General features: G+C 50.6%; 13 pseudogenes; all 13 read right to left on the reverse strand.

The window, feature by feature from the left end:
- Positions 1–196: 196 nt before the first annotated feature.
- LOC130303983 (5S ribosomal RNA) lies at positions 197–316 on the reverse strand (annotated as a pseudogene).
- A 277-nt stretch (positions 317–593) lies between these two features.
- Positions 594–713, reverse strand: LOC130303921 (5S ribosomal RNA; annotated as a pseudogene).
- Positions 714–2,981: 2,268 nt separating this feature from the next.
- LOC130303879 (5S ribosomal RNA) lies at positions 2,982–3,101 on the reverse strand (annotated as a pseudogene).
- Positions 3,102–3,970: 869 nt separating this feature from the next.
- Positions 3,971–4,090, reverse strand: LOC130303918 (5S ribosomal RNA; annotated as a pseudogene).
- Positions 4,091–4,767: 677 nt separating this feature from the next.
- LOC130303880 (5S ribosomal RNA) lies at positions 4,768–4,887 on the reverse strand (annotated as a pseudogene).
- A 2,274-nt stretch (positions 4,888–7,161) lies between these two features.
- Positions 7,162–7,281, reverse strand: LOC130303909 (5S ribosomal RNA; annotated as a pseudogene).
- Positions 7,282–8,158: 877 nt separating this feature from the next.
- LOC130303890 (5S ribosomal RNA) lies at positions 8,159–8,278 on the reverse strand (annotated as a pseudogene).
- Positions 8,279–13,510: 5,232 nt separating this feature from the next.
- On the reverse strand, positions 13,511–13,630 carry LOC130303973 (5S ribosomal RNA; annotated as a pseudogene).
- Positions 13,631–14,513: 883 nt separating this feature from the next.
- Positions 14,514–14,633, reverse strand: LOC130303949 (5S ribosomal RNA; annotated as a pseudogene).
- Positions 14,634–14,715: 82 nt separating this feature from the next.
- On the reverse strand, positions 14,716–14,835 carry LOC130303881 (5S ribosomal RNA; annotated as a pseudogene).
- A 284-nt stretch (positions 14,836–15,119) lies between these two features.
- On the reverse strand, positions 15,120–15,239 carry LOC130303878 (5S ribosomal RNA; annotated as a pseudogene).
- Positions 15,240–17,303: 2,064 nt separating this feature from the next.
- LOC130303902 (5S ribosomal RNA) lies at positions 17,304–17,423 on the reverse strand (annotated as a pseudogene).
- A 688-nt stretch (positions 17,424–18,111) lies between these two features.
- On the reverse strand, positions 18,112–18,231 carry LOC130303940 (5S ribosomal RNA; annotated as a pseudogene).
- Positions 18,232–18,815: the final 584 nt, after the last annotated feature.

Raw genomic sequence — 18,815 nt, forward strand, 5'->3', positions numbered from 1 at the left:
CAAAATGTCAATGGCACCTTGGATTGCCAGCCAGTCTCCCATGCCGGTAACTGCCGGGCAGTAGTCTGCGATCTGAGGAGAGCAGGCACGTTCAGGCTTAGGATGGCCGTTGACAGCTTCACACCCTGTGTATTGTGGATTTAAGCATCAATAAATCCTTTTCCGAATCGGAGCGGAAGGCGGCAACAGATTAAAATGTCAACTGCACCTGGGATTCCCAGCCAGTCTCCCATGCTGGTACTTACCAGGCCCTAAGCTGGGTAGCAGTCTGCGATCTGACGAGAGCAGGCGCATTCAGCTTAGGATGGCCGTTGACAGCTTCACACTTTGTATACTGTGGATTTAAGCATCAATAAATAATTTTCGGAATCGGAGCAGAAACAGAGCAAAATGGCAACTGCACCCGGGATTCCCAGCCAGTCTCCCATGCTGGTACTTACCAGGCCCGAAGCTGGGTAGCAGTCTGCGATCTGACGAGAACAGGCGCATTCAGCTTAGGATGGCCATAGACATCTTCACACCCTGTATACTGTGGATTTAAGCATCAATAAATCCTTTTCGGAATCGGAGCGTAAGGCGGCAACAGAGCAAAATGTCAACGACACCTGGGATTCCCAGCCAGTCTCCCATGCTGGTACTTACCAGGCCCGAAGCTGGGTAGCAGTCTGCGATCTGACGAGAGCAGGCACGTTCAGCTTAGGATGGCCATTGACAGCTTCTCGCACTTTATACTGTGCATTTAAGCATCAATAAATCCTTTTCGGAATCGGAACGGAAGGCGGCAACAGAGCAAAATGTCAACGGCAGCCGGGATTCCCAGCCAGTGTCCCATGCCGGTACTTACCGGGCCCTAAGATCTGTACCAGTCTGCGATCTGACAAGAGCAGGCACGTTAAGCTTAGGATGGCCGTCGACAGCTTCACACCTTGTATACTGTGGATTTAAGCATCAATAAATTCTTTTCGGAATCGGAGCGGAAGGCAGCAATAGAGCAAAATGTCAACGGCACCCGGGATTCCCAGCCAGTCTCCCATGCTAGTACTTACTGGGCCCTAAGCTGGGTAGCAGTCTGCAATCTGACAAGAGCAGGCGCGTTCAGCTTAGGATGGCCATTGCCAGCTTCATGCTTTTTATACTGTGCATTTAAGCATCAATAAATCCTTTTCGGAATCGGAGAGGAAGGCGGCAACAGAGCAAAATGTCAATAGCACCTTGGATTGCCAACCAGTCTCCCATGCCCGTACTTGCCGGGCAGCAGTCTGCGATCTGACAAGAACAAGCACATTCAGCTTAGGATAGCCGTAGACGGCTTCACACCCTGTATACTGTGGATTTAAGCATCAATAAATCCTTTTCGGAATCGGAGCGGAAGGCGGCTACAGAGCAAAATGTCAACAACACCTGGGATTCCCAGCCAGTCTCCCATGCTGGTACTTACCGGGCCCTAAGCTAGGCAGCAGTCTGCGTTCTGACGAGAGCAGGCGCGTTCAGCTTAGGATGGCCGTTGACAGCTTCACGCCCTTTATACTGTGCATTTAAGCATCAATAAATCGTTTTCCGAATCGGAGCGGAAGGCGGCAACAGATTAAAATGTCAACTGCACCCGGGATTCCCAGCCAGTCTCCCATGCTGGTACTTACCAGGCCCTAAGCTGGGTAGCAGTCTGCGATCTGACGAGAGCAGGCACGTTCAGCTTAGGATGGCCGTTGACAGCTTCACACTTTGTATACTGTGGATTTAAGCATCAATAAATATTTTTATTAATCGGAGAGGAAGGCGGCAACAGAGCAAAATGTCAATGGCACCTTGGATTGCCAGCCAGTCTCCCACGCCGGTATCTGCCGGGCAGCAGTCTGCGATCTGAGGAGAGCAGACACGTTCAGCTTAGGATGGCCGTTGACAGCTTCACACCCTGTATATTGTGGATTTAAGCATCAATAAATCCTTTTCCGAATCGGAGCGGAAGGCGGCAACAGATTAAAATGTCAACTGCACCCGGGATTCCAGCCAGTCTACCATGCTGGTACTTACCAGGCCCTAAGCTGGGTATCAGTCTGCGATCTGACAAGAGCAGGCGCGTTGAGCTTAGGATGGCCGTTGACAGCTTCACACCCTGTATACTGTGCATTTAAGCATCAATAAATCCTTTTCGGAATCGGAACGGAAGGCGGCAACAGAGCAAAATGTCAACGGCAGCCGGGATTCCCAGCCAGTGTCCCATGCCGGTACTTAACGGGCCCTAAGATCTGTACCAGTCTGCGATCTGACGAGAGCAGGCGCGTTAAGCTTAGGATGGCCGTCGACAGCTTCACACCTTGTACACTGTGGATTTAAGCATCAATAAATTATTTTCGGAATCGGAGCGGAAGGCAGCAATAGAGCAAAATGTCAACGGCAACCGGGATTCCCAGCCAGTCTCCCATGCCAGAACTTACCGGGCCCTAAGCTAGGTAGCAGTCTGCGATCTGACGAAAGCAGGCGCGTTCAGCTTAGGATGGCCATTGACAGCTTCATGATTTTTATACTGTGCATTTAAGCATCAATAAATCCTTTTCGGAATCGGAACGGAAGGCGGCAACAGAGCAAAATGTCAACTGCACCCGGGATTCCCAGCCAGTCTCCCATGCCGGTACTTACTGGGCCCTAAGCTGGGTTGCAGTCTGCGATCTGACGAGAGCAGGCGCGTTCAGCTTAGGATGGCTGTTGACATCTTCACGCCTTGTATATTGTGAATTTAAGCATCAATAAATATTTTTATTAATCGGAGAGGAAGGCGGCAACAGAGCAAAATGTCAATGGCACCTTGGATTGCCAGCCAGTCTCCCATGCCGGTAACTGCAGGGCAGTAGTCTGCGATCTGAGGAGAGCAGGCACGTTCAGGCTTAGGATGGCCGTTGACAGCTTCACACCCTGTGTATTGTGGATTTAAGCATCAATAAATCCTTTTCCGAATCGGAGCGGAAGGCGGCAACAGATTAAAATGTCAACTGCACCTGGGATTCCCAGCCAGTCTCCCATGCTGGTACTTACCAGGCCCTAAGCTGGGTAGCAGTCTGCGATCTGACGAGAGCAGGCGCATTCAGCTTAGGATGGCCGTTGACAGCTTCACACTTTGTATACTGTGGATTTAAGCATCAATAAATAATTTTCGGAATCGGAGCAGAAACAGAGCAAAATGGCAACGACACCTGGGATTCCCAGCCAGTCTCCCATGCTGGTACTTACCGAGCCCTAAGCTGGGTAGCAGTCTGACGTGAGCAGGCGCGTTCAGCTTAGGATGGCCGTTGACAGCTTCTTGCCCTTTATACTGTGCATTTAGGCATCAATAAATCCTTTTCGGAATTGGAACGGAAGGCAGCAACAGAGCAAAATGTCAACGGCAGCCGGGATTCCCAGCCAGTGTCCCATGCCGGTACTTACCGGGCCCTAAGATCTGTACCAGTCTGCGATCTGACGAGAGCAGGCGCGTTAAGCTTAGGATGGCCGTCGACAGCTTCACACCTTGTATACTGTGGATTTAAGCATCAATAAATTCTTTTCGGAATCGGAGCGGAAGGCAGCAATAGAGCAAAATATCAACGGCACCCGGGATTCCCAGCCAGTCTCCCATGCTGGTACTTACCGGGCCCAAAGCTGGGTAGCAGTCTGCGATCTGACGAGAGCAGGCCTGTTCAGCTTAGGATGGCCGTTGTAAGCTTCACATTTTGTATACTGTGGATTTAAGCATCAATAAATAATTTTCGGAATCGGAGCAGAAACAGAGCAAAATGTCAACTGCTCCCGGGATTCCCAGCCAGCCTCCCATGCCGGTAATTACCAGGCCCGAAGCTGGGTAGCAGTCTGCGATCTGACAAGAACAAGCGCATTCAGCTTAGGATGTCCGTAGACATTTTCACACCCTGTATACTGTGGATTTAAGCATCAATAAATCCTTTTCGGAATCGGAGCGAAAGGCGGCAACAGAGCAAGCTGTCAACGACACCTGGGATTCCCAGGCAGTCTCCCATGCTGGTACTTACCAGGCCCTAAGCTGGGTAGCAGTCTGCGATCTGACGAGAGCAGGCACGTTCAGCTTAGGATGGCCGTTGACAGCTTCACACTTTGTATACTGTGGATTTAAGCATCAATAAATATTTTTATTAATCGGAGCGGAAGGCGGCAACAGAGCAAAATGTCAACTGCACCCGGGATTCCCAGCCAGTCTCCCATGCCGGTACTTACTGGGCCCTAAGCTGGGTAGCAGTCTGCGATCTGACGAGAGCAGGCGCGTTCAGCTTAGGATGGCCATTGACAGCTTCATGCTTTTTATACTGTGCATTTAAGCATCAATAAATCCTTTTCGGAATCGGAACGGAAGGCGGCAACAGAGCATAATGTCAACTGCACCCGGGATTCCCAGCCAGTCTCCCATGCCGGTACTTACTGGGCCCTAAGCTGGGTAGCAGTCTGCGATCTGACGAGAGCAGGCGCGTTCAGCTTAGGATGGCCGTTGACATCTTCACGCCTTGTATATTGTGAATTTAAGCATCAATAAATATTTTTATTAATCGGAGAGGAAGGCGGCAACAGAGCAAAATGTCAATGGCATCTTGGATTGCCAGCCAGTCTCCCATGCCGGTAACTGCCGGGCAGTAGTCTGCGATCTGAGGAGAGCAGGCACGTTCAGGCTTAGGATGGCCGTTGACAGCTTCACACTCTGTGTATTGTGGATTTAAGCATCAATAAATTATTTTCCGAATCGGAGCGGAAGGCGGCAACAGATTAAAATGTCAACTGCACCTGGGATTCCCAGCCAGTCTCCCATGCTGGTACTTACCAGGCCCTAAGCTGGGTAGCAGTCTGCGATCTGACGAGAGCAGGCGCATTCAGCTTAGGATGGCCGTTGACAGATTCACACTTTGTATACTGTGGATTTAAGCATCAATAAATAATTTTTCGGAATCGGAGCAGAAACAGAGCAAAATGGCAACTGCACCCGGGATTCCCAGCCAGTCTCCCATGCTGGTACTTACCAGGCCCGAAGCTGGGTAGCAGTCTGCGATCTGACGAGAACAAGCGCATTCAGCTTAGGATGGCCATAGACATCTTCACACCCTGTATACTGTGGATTTAAGCATCAATAAATCCTTTTCGGAATCGGAGCATAAGGCGGCAACAGAGCAAAATGTCAACGACACCTGCGATTCCCAGCCAGTCTCCCATGCTGGTACTTACCAGGCCCTAAGCTGGGTATCAGTCTGCGATCTGACGAGAGCAGGCGCGTTCAGCTTAGGATGGCCGTTGACAGCTTCACCCCTTTATATTGTGGATTTAAGCATCAATAAATAATTTTCCGAATCGAAGCGGAAGGCGGCAACAGATTAAAATGTCAACTGCACCCGGGATTCCCAGCCAGTCTCCCATGCTGGTACTTACCAGGCCCTAAGCTGGGTAGCAGTCTGCGATCTGACGAGAGCAGGCACGTTCAGCTTAGGATGGCCATTGACAGCTTCACACTTTGTATACTGTGGATTTAAGCATCAATAAATATTTTTATTAATCGGAGAGGAAGGCGGCAACAGAGCAAAATGTCAATGGCACCTTGGATTGCCAGCCAGTCTCCCACGCCGGTATCTGCCGGGCAGCAGTCTGCGATCTGAGGAGAGCAGACACGTTCAGCTTTGGATGGCCGTTGACAGCTTCACACCCTGTATACTGTGCATTTAAGCATCAATAAATCCTTTTCGGAATCGGAACGGAAGGCGGCAACAGAGCAAAATGTCAACGGCAGCCGGGATTCCCAGCCAGTGTCCCATGCCGGTACTTACCAGGCCCTAAGATCTGTACCAGTCTGCGATCTGATGAGAGCAGGCGCGTTAAGCTTAGGATGGCCGTCGACAGCTTCGCACCTTGTATACTGTGGATTTAAGCATCAATAAATTATTTTCGGAATCGGAGCGGAAGGCAGCAATAGAGCAAAATGTCAACGGCAACCGGGATTCCCAGCCAGTCTCCCATGCCAGTACTTACCGGGCCCTAAGCTAGGTAGCAGTCTGCGATCTGACGAAAGCAGGCGCGTTCAGCTTAGGATGGCCACTGACAGCTTCATGATTTTTATACTGTGCATTTAAGCATCAATAAATCCTTTTCGGAATCGGAACGGAAGGTGGCAACAGAGCAAAATGTCAACTGCACCCGGGATTCCCAGCCAGTCTCCCATGCCGGTACTTACTGGGCCCTAAGCTGGGTTGCAGTCTGCGATCTGACGAGAGCAGGCGCGTTCAGCTTAGGATGGCCGTTGACAGCTTCTTGATTTTTATATTGTGCATTTAAGCATCAATATATCCTTTTCGGAATCGGAACGGAAGGCGGCAACAGAGCAAAATGTCAACTGCACCCGGGATTCCCAGCCAGTCTCCCATGCTGGTACTTACCAGGCCCTAAGCTGGGTATCAGTCTGCGATCTGTCGAGAGCAGGCGCGTTCAGCTTAGGATGGCCGTTGACAGCTTCACACTTTGTATACTGTGCATTTAAGCATCAATAAATCCTTTTCGGAATCGGAACGGAAGGCGGCAACAGAGCAAAATGTCAACGGCAGCCGGGATTCCCAGCCAGTGTCCCATGCCGGTACTTACCGGGCCCTAAGATCTGTACCAGTCTGCGATCTGACGAGAGCAGGCGAGTTAAGCTTAGGATGGCCGTCGACAGCTTCACACCTTGTATACTGTGGATTTAAGCATCAATAAATTATTTTCGGAATCGGAGCGGAAGGCAGCAATAGAGCAAAATGTCAACGGCAACCGGGATTCCCAGCCAGTCTCCCATGCCGGTAATTACTGGGCCCTAAGCTGGGTAGCAGTCTGCGATCTGACGAGAGCAGGCGCGTTCAGCTTAGGATGGCCGTTGACATCTTCACGCCTTGTATATTGTGGATTTAAGCATCAATAAATATTTTTATTAATCGGAGAGGAAGGCGGCAACAGAGCAAAATGTCAATGGCACCTTGAATTGCCAGCCAGTCTCCCATGCTGGTAACTGCCGGGCAGCAGTCTGCGATCTGAGGAGAGCAGGCACATTCAGGCTTAGAATGGCCGTTGACAGCTTCACACCCTGTGTATTGTGGATTTAAGCATCAATAAATCCTTTTCCGAATCGGAGCGGAAGGCAGCAACAGATTAAAATGTCAACTGCACCCGGGATTCCCAGCCAGTCTCCCATGCTGGTACTTACCAGGCCCTAAGCTGGGTAGCAGTCTGCGATCTGACGAGAGCAGGCGCGTTCAGCTTAGGATGGCCGTTGACAGCTTCACGCTTTGTATACTGTGGATTTAAGCATCAATAAATAATTTTCGGAATCGGAGCAGAAACAGAGCAAAATGTCAACTGCACCCGGGATTCCCAGCCAGTCTCCCTTGCTGGTACTTACCAGGCCCGAAGCTGGGTAGCAGTCTGCCATCTGACGAGAACAGGCGCGCTCAGCTTAGGATGGCCGTTGACAGCTTCTCGCCCTTTATACTGTGCATTTAGGCATCAATAAATCCTTTTCGGAATTGGAACGGAAGGCGGCAACAGAGCAAAATGTCAACGGCAGCCGGGATTCCCAGCCAGTGTCCCATGCCGGTACTTACCGGGCCCTAAGATCTGTACCAGTCTGCGATCTGACGAGAGCAGGCGCGTTAAGCTTAGGATGGCCGTCGACAGCTTCACACCTTGTATACTGTGGATTTAAGCATCAATAAATTCTTTTCGGAATCGGAGCGGAAGGCAGCAATAGAGCAAAATATCAACGGCACCCGGGATTCCCAGCCAGTCTCACATGCCAGTACTTACCGGGCCCTAAGCTGGGTAGCAGTCTGCGATCTGACGAGAGCAGGCGCGTTCAGCTTAGGATGGCCGTTGACATCTTCACGCCTTGTATACTGTGGATTTAAGCATCAATAAATATTTTTTTTAATCGGAGAGGAAGGCGGCAACAGATCAAAATGTCAATAGCACCTTGGATTGCGAGCCAGTCTCCCATGCCCGTACTTGCCGGGCAGCAGTCTGCGATCTGACAAGAACAGGCGCATTCAGCTTAGGATAGCCGTAGACGGCTTCACACCCTGTATATTGTGGATTTAAGCATCACTAAATCCTTTTCGGAATCGGAGCAAAATGTCTACAGAGCTACAGAGCAAAATGTCAACAACACCTGAGATTCCCAGCCAGTCTCCCATGCTGGTACTTACCGGGCCCTAAGCTGGGTAGCAGTCTGCGATCTGACGAGAGCAGGCGCGTTCAGCTTAGGATGGCCGTTGACAGCTTCACACTTTGTATACTGTGCATTTAAGCATCAATAAAACCTTTTCGGAATCGGAACGGAAGGAGGCAACAGAGCAAAATGTCAACGGCAGCCGGGATTCCCAGCCAGTGTCCCATGCCGGTACTTACCGGGCCCTAAGATCTGTACCAGTCTGCGATCTGACGAGAGCAGGCGCGTTAAGCTTAGGATGGCCGTCGACAGCTTCACACCTTGTATACTGTGGATTTAAGCATCAATAAATTCTTTTCGGAATCGGAGCGGAAGGCGGCAACAGAGCAAAATGTCAACTGCACCCGGGATTCCCAGCCAGTCTCCCATGCCGGTACTTACTGGGCCCTAAGCTGGGTAGAAGTCTGCGATCTGACGAGAGCAGGCGCATTCAGCTTAGGATGGCCGTTGACAGCTTCACACTTTGTATACTGTGCATTTAAGCATCAATAAAACCTTTTCGGAATCGGAACGGAAGGCGGCAACAGAGCAAAATGTCAACGGCAGCCGGGATTCCCAGCCAGTGTCCCATGCCGGTACTTACCGGGCCCTAAGATCTGTACAAGTCTGCGATCTGACGAGAGCAGGCGCGTTAAGCTTAGGATGGCCGTCGACAGCTTCACACCTTGTATACTGTGGATTTAAGCATCAATAAATTCTTTTCGGAATCGGAACGGAAGGCGGCAACAGAGCAAAATGTCAACGGCAGCCGGGATTCCCAGCCAGTGTCCCATGCCGGTACTTACCGGGCCCTAAGATCTGTACCAGTCTGCGATCTGACGAGAGCAGGCGCGTTCAGCTTAGGATGGCCGTTGACATCTTCACGCCTTGTATATTGTGGATTTAAGCATCAATAAATATTTTTTTAATCGGAGAGGAAGGCGGCAACAGAGCAAAATGTCAATGGCACCTTGGATTGCCAGCCAGTCTCCCATGCCGGTAACTGCCGGGCAGCAGTCTGCGATCTGAGGAGAGCAGGCACGTTCAGGCTTAGGATGGCTGTTGACAGCTTCACACCCTGTATATTGTGGATTTAAGCATCAATAAATCCTTTTCCGAATCGGAGGAGAAGGCGGCAACAGATTAAAATGTCAACTGCACCCGGGATTCCCAGCCAGTCTCCCATGCTGGTACTTACAAGGCTCTAAGCTGGGTAGCAGTCTGCGATCTGACGAAAGCAGGTGCGTTCAGCTTAGGATGGCCGTTGACAGCTTCACACCTTGTATACTGTGGATTTAAGCATCAATAAATAATTTTCGGAATCGGAGCAGAAAAAGAGCAAAATGTCAACTGCACCCGGGATTCCCAGCCAATCTCCCATGCTGGTACTTACCAGGCCCGAAGCTGGGTAGCAGTCTGCGATCTGACGAGAACAGTTGCATTCAGCTTAGGATGGCCGTAGACATCTTCACACCCTGTATACTGTGGATTTAAGCATCAATAAATCCTTTTCGGAATCGGAGCGTAAGGCGGCAACAGAGCAAAATGTCAACGACACCTGGGATTCCCAGCCAGTCTCCCATGCTGGTACTTACCGGGCCCTAAGCTGGGTAGCAGTCTGCGATATGACGAGAGCAGGCGCGTTCAGCTTAGGATGGCCGTTGACAGCTTCATGCCCTTTATACTGTGCATTTAAACATCAATAAATCCTTTTCCGAATCGGAGCGGAAGGCGGCAACAGATTAAAATGTCAACTGCACCCGGGATTCCCAGCCAGTCTCCCATGCTGGTACTTACCAGGCCCTAAGCTGGGTAGCAGTCTGCGATCTGACGAGAGCAGTCACGTTCAGCTTAGGATGGACGTTGACAGCTTCACGCCTTGTATATTGTGGATTTAAGCATCAATAAATATTTTTATTAATCGGAGAGGAAGGCGGCAACAGAGCAAAATGTCAATGGCACCTTGGATTGCCAGCCAGTCTCCCATGCCGGTAACTGCCGGGCAGCAGTCTGCGATCTGAGGAGAGCAGGCACGTTCAGGCTTAGGATGGCTGTTGACAGCTTCACACCCTGTATATTGTGGATTAAAGCATCAATAAATCCTTTTCCGAATCGGAGGGGAAGGCGGCAACAGATTAAAATGTCAACTGCACCCGGGATTCCCAGCCAGTCTCCCATGCTGGTACTTACAAGGCTCTAAGCTGGGTAGCAGTCTGCGATCTGACGAAAGCAGGTGCGTTCAGCTTAGGATGGCCGTTGACAGCTTCACACTTTGTATACTGTGGATTTAAGCATCAATAAATAATTTTCGGAATCGGAGCAGAAACAGAGCAAAATGTCAACTGCACCCGGGATTCCCAGCCAGTCTCCCATGCTGGTACTTACCGGGCCCTAAGCTGGGTAGCAGTCTGCGATCTGACGAGAACAGTCGCATTCAGCTTAGGATGGCCGTAGACATCTTCACACCCTGTATACTGTGGATTTAAGCATCAATAAATCCTTTTCGGAATCGGAGCGGAAGGCGGCAACAGATTAAAATGTCAACTGCACCCGGGATTCCCAGCCAGTCTCCCATGCTGGTACTTACCAGGCCCTAAGCTGGGTAGCAGTCTGCGATCTGACGAGAGCAGTCACGTTCAGCTTAGGATGGACGTTGACAGCTTCACGCCTTGTATATTGTGGATTTAAGCATCAATAAATATTTTTATTAATCGGAGAGGAAGGCGGCAACAGAGCAAAATGTCAATGGCACCTTGGATTGCCAGCCAGTCTCCCATGCCGGTAACTGCCGGGCGGCAGTCTGCGATCTGAGGAGAGCAGGCACGTTCAGGCTTAGGATGGCCGTTGAAAGCTTCACACCTTGTATATTGTGGATTTAAGCATCAATAAATCCTTTTCCGAATCGGAGCGGAAGGCGGCAACAGATTAAAATGTCAACTGCACCCGGGATTCCCAGCCAGTCTCCCATGCTGGTACTTACCAGGCCCTAAGCTGGGTAGCAGTCTGCGATCTGACGAGAGCAGTCACGTTCAGCTTAGGATGGACGTTGACAGCTTCACGCCTTGTATATTGTGGATTTAAGCATCAATAAATATTTTTATTAATCGGAGAGGAAGGCGGCAACAGAGCAAAATGTCAATGGCACCTTGGATTGCCAGCCAGTCTCCCATGCCGGTAACTGCCGGGCGGCAGTCTGCGATCTGAGGAGAGCAGGCACGTTCAGGCTTAGGATGGCCGTTGAAAGCTTCACACCCTGTATATTGTGGATTTAAGCATCAATAAATATTTTTTTAATCGGAGAGGAAGGCGGCAACAGAGCAAAATGTCAATGGCACCTTGGATTGCCAGCCAGTCTCCCATGCCGGTAACTGCCGGGCTGCAGTCTGCGATCTGAGGAGAGCAGGCACGTTCAGGCTTAGGATGGCTGTTGACAGCTTCACACCCTGTATATTGTGGATTAAAGCATCAATAAATCCTTTTCCGAATCGGAGGGGAAGGCGGCAACAGATTAAAATGTCAACTGCACCCGGGATTCCCAGCCAGTCTCCCATGCTGGTACTTACAAGGCTCTAAGCTGGGTAGCAGTCTGCGATCTGACGAAAGCAGGTGCGTTCAGCTTAGGATGGCCGTTGACAGCTTCACACTTTGTATACTGTGGATTTAAGCATCAATAAATAATTTTCGGAATCGGAGCAGAAACAGAGCAAAATGTCAACTGCACCCGGGATTCCCAGCCAGTCTCCCATCCTGGTACTTACCGGGCCCTAAGCTGGGTAGCAGTCTGCAATATGACGAGAACAGTCGCATTCAGCTTAGGATGGCCGTAGACATCTTCACACCCTGTATACTGTGGATTTAAGCATCAATAAATCCTTTTCGGAATCGGAGCGGAAGGCGGCAACAGATTAAAATGTCAACTGCACCCGGGATTCCCAGCCAGTCTCCCATGCTGGTACTTACCAGGCCCTAAGCTGGGTAGCAGTCTGCGATCTGACGAGAGCAGTCACGTTCAGCTTAGGATGGATGTTGACAGCTTCACGCCTTGTATATTGTGGTTTTAAGCATCAATAAATATTTTTATTAATCGGAGAGGAAGGCGGCAACAGAGCAAAATGTCAATGGCACCTTGGATTGCCAGCCAGTCTCCCATGCCGGTAACTGCCGGGCGGCAGTCTGCGATCTGAGGAGAGCAGGCACGTTCAGGCTTAGGATGGCCGTTGAAAGCTTCACACCCTGTATATTGTGGATTTAAGCATCAATAAATCCTTTTCCGAATCGGAGCGGAAGGCGGCAACAGATTAAAATGTCAACTGCACCCGGGATTCCCAGCCAGTCTCCCATGCTGGTACTTACCAGGACCTAAGCTGGGTAGCAGTCTGCGATCTGACGAGAGCAGGCGCGTTCAGCTTAGGATGGCCGTTGACAGCTTCACACTTTGTATACTGTGGATTTAAGCATCAATAAATAATTTTCGGAATCGGAGCAGAAACAGAGCAAAATGTCAACTGCACCCGGGATTCCCAGCCAGTCTACCTTGCTGGTACTTACCAGGCCAGAAGCGGGGTAGCAGTCTGCGATCTGACGAGAACAGGCGCGTTCAGCTTAGGATGGCCGTTGACAGCTTCTCGCCCTTTATACTGTGCATTTAGGCATCAATCAATCCTTTTCGGAATTGGAACGGAAGGCGGCAACAGAGCAAAATGTCGCCGGCAGCCGGGATTCCCAGCCAGTGTCCCATGCCGGTACTTACCGGGCCCTAAGATCTGTACCAGTCTGCGATCTGACGAGAGCAGGCGCGTTAAGCTTAGGATGGCCGTCGACAGCTTCACACCTTGTATACTGTGGATTTAAGCATCAATAAATTCTTTTCGGAATCGGAGCGGAAGGCAGCAATAGAGCAAAATATCAACGGCACCCGGGATTCCCAGCCAGTCTCCCATGCCAGTACTTACCGGGCCCTAAGCTGGGTAGCAGTCTGCGATCTGACGAGAGAAGGCGCGTTCAGCTTAGGATGGCCGTTGACATCTTTACGCCTTGTATACTGTGGATTTAAGCATCAATAAATATTTTTTTTAATCGGAGAGGAAGGCGGCAACAGATCAAAATGTCAATAGCACCTTGGATTGCCAGCCAGTCTCCCATGCCCGTACTTGCCGGGCAGCAGTCTGCGATCTGACAAGAACAGGCGCATTCAGCTTAGGATAGCCGTAGACGGCTTCAAACCCTGTATATTGTGGATTTAAGCATCAATAAATCCTTTTCGGAATCGGAGCAAAATGTCTACAGAGCTACAGAGCAAAATGTCAACAACACCTGAGATTCCCAGCAAGTCTCCCATGCTGGTACTTACCGGGCCCTAAGCTGGGTAGCAGTCTGCGATCTGACGAAAGCAGGTGCGTTCAGCTTAGGATGGTCGTTGACAGCTTCACACTTTGTATACTGTGGATTTAAGCATCAATAAATAATTTTCGGAATCGGAGCAGAAACAGAGCAAAATGTCAACTGCACCCGGGATTCCCAGCCAGTCTCCCATGCTGGTACTTACCAGGCCCGAAGCTGGGTAGCAGTCTGCGATCTGACGAGAACAGTCGCATTCAGCTTAGGATGGCCGTAGACATCTTCACACCCTGTATACTGTGGATTTAAGCATCAATAAATCCTTTTCGGAATCGGAGCGTAAGGCGGCAACAGAGCAAAATGTCAACGACACCTGGGATTCCCAGCCAGTCTCCCATGCTGGTACTTACCGGGCCCTTAGCTGGGTAGCAGTCTGCGATCTGACGAGAGCAGGCGCGTTCAGCTTAGGATGTCCGTTGACAGCTTCACGCCCTTTATACTGTGCATTTAAGCATCAATAAATCCTTTTCCGAATCAGAGCGGAAGGCGGCAACAGATTAAAATGTCAACTGCACCCGGGATTCCCAGCCAGTCTCCCATGCTGGTACTCACTAGGCCCTAAGCTGGGTAGCAGTCTGCGATCTGACGAGAGCAGGCGCGTTCAGCTTAGGATGGCCGTTGACAGCTTCTCGCCTTTTATACTGTGCATTTAAGCATCAATAAATCCTTTTCGGAATCGGAAGGGAAGGCGGCAACAGAGCAAAATGTCAACTGCACCCGGGATTCCCAGCCAATCTCCCATGCCGGTACTTACTGGGCCCTAAGCTGGGTAGCAGTCTGCGATCTGACGAGAGCAGACGCGTTCAGCTTAGGATGGCCGTAGACATCTTCACACCCTGTATACTGTGGATTTAAGCATCAATAAATCCTTTTCGGAATCGGAGCGTAAGGCGGCAACAGAGCAAAATGTCAACGACACCTGGGATTCCCAGCCAGTCTCCCATGCTGGTACTTACCGGGCCCTAAGCTGGGTAGCAGTCTGCGATCTGACGAGAGCAGGCGCGTTCAGCTTAGGATGGCCGTTGACAGCTTCACGCCCTTTATACTATGGATTTAAGCATCAATAAATCCTTTTCCGAATCGGAGCGGAAGGCGGCAACAGATTAAAATGTCAACGGCACCCGGGATTCCCAGCCAGTCTCCCATGCTGGTACTTACCGGGCCCTAAGCTGGGTAGCAGTCTGCGATCTGACGAGAGCAGGCGTGCTCAGCTTAGGATGGCCGTTGACAGCTTCTCGCCTTTTATACTGTGCATTTAAGCATCAATATATCCTTTTCGGAATCGGAACGGAAGGCGGCAACAGAGCAAAATGTCAACGGCAGCCGGGATTCCCAGCCAGTGTCCCATGCCGGTACTTACCGGGCCCTAAGATCTGTACCAGTCTGCGATCTGACGAGAGCAGGCACGTTAAGCTTAGCATGGCCGTCGACAACTTCACACCTTGTATACTGTGGATTTAAGCATCAATAAATTCTTTTCGGAATCGGAGCGGAAGGCAGCAATAGAGCAAAATGTCAACGGCACCTGGGATTCCCAGGCAGTCTCCCATGCCAGTACTTACCGGGCCCTAAGCTGGGTAGCAGTCTGCGATCTGACGAGAGCAGGCGCGTTCAGCTTAGGATGGCCATTGACAGCTTCATGCTTTTTATACTGTGCATTTAAGCATCAATAAATCCTTTTCGGAATCGGAGAGGAAGACGGCAACAGAGCAAAATGTCAATAGCACCTTGGATTGCCAGCCAGTCTCCCATGCCCGTACTTGCCGGGCAGCAGTCTGCGATCTGACAAGAACAGGCACATTCAGCTTAGGATGGCCGTAGACGGCTTCACACCCTGTATACTGTGGATTTAAGCATCAATAAATCCTTTTCGGAATCGAAGCGGAAGGCGGCTACAGAGCAAAATGTCAACAACACCTGGGATTCCCCGCCAGTCTCCCATGCTGGTACTTACCGGGCCCTAAGCTGGGTAGCAGTCTGCGATCTGCCGAGAGCAGGCGCGTTCAGCTTAGGATGGCCGTTGACAGCTTCACGCTTGGTATACTGTGGATTTAAGCATCAATAAATAATTTTCGGAATCGGAGCAGAAACAGAGCAAAATGTCAACTGCACCCGGGATTCCCAGCCAGTCTCCCATGCTGGTACTTACCAGGCCCGAAGCTGGGAAGCAGTCTGCGATCTGACGAGAACAGGCGCATTCAGCTTAGGATTGCCGTAGACATCTTCACACCCTGTATACTGTGGAATTAAGCATCAATAAATCCTTTTCGGAATCGGAGCGTAAGGCGGCAACAGAGCAAAATGTCAACGACACCCGGGATTCCCAGCCAATCTCCCATGCTGGTACTTACGGTGCCCTAAGCTGGGTAGCAGTCTGCGATCTGACGAGAGCAGGCGTGTTCAGCTTAGGATGGCCGTTGACAGCTTCTTGCCCTTTATACTGTGCATTTAAGCATCAATAAATCCTTTTTGGAATCGGAACGGAAGGCGGCAACAGAGCAAAATGTCAACGGCAGTCGGGATTCCCAGCCAGTGTCCCATGCCGGTACTTACCGGGCCCTAAGATCTGTACCAGTCTGCGATCTGACGAGAGCAGGCACGTTAAGCTTAGGATGGCCGTCGACAGCTTCACACCTTGTATACTGTGGATTTAAGCATCAATAAATTCTTTTCGGAATCGGAGCGGAAGGCAGCAATAGAGCAAAATGTCAACGGCACCTGGGATTCCCAGCCAGTCTCCCATGCTGATACTTACCGGGCCCTAAGCTGGGTAGCAGTCTGCGATCTGACGAAAGCAAGTGCGTTCAGCTTAGGATGGCCTTTGACAGCTTCTCACCCTTTATACTGTGGATTTAAGCATCAATAATATCTTTTCGGAATCGGAGCGGAAGGCAGCAATAGAGCAAAATGGCAACGGCACCCGGGATTCCCAGCCAGTCTCCCATGCCAGTACTTACCGGGCCCTAAGCTTGGTAGCAGTCTGCGATCTGACGAGAGCAGGCGCGTTCAGCTTAGGATGGCCATTGACAGCTTCATGCTTTTTATACTGTGCATTTAAGCATCAATAAATCCTTTTCGGAATCGGAGAGGAAGGCGGCAACAGAGCAAAATGTCAATAGCACCTTGGATTGCCAGCCAGTCTCCCATGCCCGTACTTGCCGGGCAGCAGTCTGCGATCTGACAAGAACAGGCACTTTCAGCTTAGGATAGCCGTAGACGGCTTCACACCCTGTATACTGTGGATTTAAGCATCAATAAATCCTTTTCGGAATCAGAGCGGAAGGCTGCTACAGAGCAAAATGTCAACAACACCTGGGAATCCCAGCCAGTCTCCCATGCTGGTACTTACCGGGCCCTAAGCTGGGTAGCAGTCTGCGATCTGACGAGAGCAGGCGCGTTCAGCTTAGGATGGCCGTTGACAGCTTCACACTTTGTATACTGTAGATTTAAGCATCAATAAATAATTTTCGGAATCGGAGCAGAAACAGAGCAAAATGTCAACTGCACCCAGGATTCCCAGCCAGACTCCCATGCTGGTACTTACCAGGCCCGAAGCTGGGTAGCAGTCTGCGATCTGACAAGAACAGGCGCATTCAGCTTAGGATGGCCGTAGACATCTTCACACCCTGTATACTGTGGATTTAAGAATCAATAAATCCTTTTCGGAATCAGAGCGGAAGGCGGCAACAGAGCAAAATGTCAACGACACCTGGGATTCCCAGCCAGTCTCCCATGCTGGTACTTACCGGGCCCTAAGCTGGATAGCAGTCTGCGATCTGACGAAAGCAGGCGCGTTCAGCTTAGGATGGCCGTTGACAGATTTTCGCCCTTTATACTGTGCATTTAAGCATCAATAAATCCTTTTCGGAATCGGAACGGAAGGCGGCAACAGAGCAAAATGTCAACGGCAGCCGGGATTCCCAGCCAGTGTCCCATGCCGGTACTTACCGGGCCCTAAGATCTGTACCAGTCTGCGATCTGACGAGAGCAGGCGCATTAAGCTTAGGATGGCCGTCGACAGCTTTACACCTTGTATACTGTGGATTTAAGCATCAATAAATTATTTTCGGAATCGGAGCGGAAGGCAGCAATAGAGCAAAATGTCAACGGCACTCGGGATTCCCAGCCAGTCTCCCATGCCAGTACTTACCGGGCCCTAAGCTGGGTAGCTGTCTGCGATCTGACAAGAGCAGGCGCGTTCAAATTAGGAAGGCCATTGACAGCTTCATGCTTTTAATACTGTGCATTTAAGCATCAATTAATCCTTTTCGGAATCGGAAGGGAAGGCGGCAACAGAGCAAAATGTCAACTGCACCCGGGATTCCCAGCCAATCTCCCATGCCGGTACTTACTGGGCCCTAAGCTGGGTAACAGTCTACGATCTGACGAGAGCAGGCGCGTTCAGCTTAGGATGGCCGTAGACATCTTCACACCCTGTATACTGTGGATTTAAGCATCAATAAATCCTTTTCGGAATCGGAGCGTAAGGCGGCAACAGAGCAAAATGTCAACGACACCTGGGATTCCCAGCCAGTCTCCCATGCTGGTACTTACCAGGCCCTAAGCTGGGTAGCAGTCTGCGATCTGACGAGAGCAGGCGCGTTCAGCTTAGGATGGCCGTTGACAGCTTCACACTTTGTATACTGTGCATTTAAGCATCAATAAATAATTTTCGGAATCGGAGCAGAAACAGAGCAAAATGTCAACTGCACCCGGGATTCCCAGCCAGTCTCCCATGCTGGTACTTACCAGGCCCGAAGCTGGGTAGCAGTCTGCGATCTGACGAGAACAGGCGCATTCAGCTTAGGATGGCCGTAGACATCTTCATACCCTGTATACTGTGGATTTAAGCATCAATAAAACCTTTTCGGAATCGGAGCGGCAACAGAGCAAAATGTCAACGACACCTGGGATTCCCTGCCAGTCTCCCATGCTGGTACTTACCGGGCCCTAAGCTGGGTAGCAGTCTGCAATCTGACGAGAGCAGGCGCGTTCAGCTTAGGATGGCCGTTGACAGCTTCTCGCCCATTATACTGTGCATTTAAGCATCAATAAATCCTTTTCGGAATCGGAACGGAAGGCGGCAACAGAGCAAAATGTCAACGGCAGCCGGGATTCCCAGCCAGTGTCCCATGCCGGTACTTACCGGGCCCAAACATCTGTACCAGTCTGCGATCTGACGAGAGCAGGCGCGTTAAGCTTAGGATGG

Source organism: Hyla sarda, unplaced genomic scaffold (assembly GCF_029499605.1).
Source record: "Hyla sarda isolate aHylSar1 unplaced genomic scaffold, aHylSar1.hap1 scaffold_1251, whole genome shotgun sequence".
Taxonomy (NCBI): Eukaryota; Metazoa; Chordata; class Amphibia; order Anura; family Hylidae; genus Hyla; species Hyla sarda.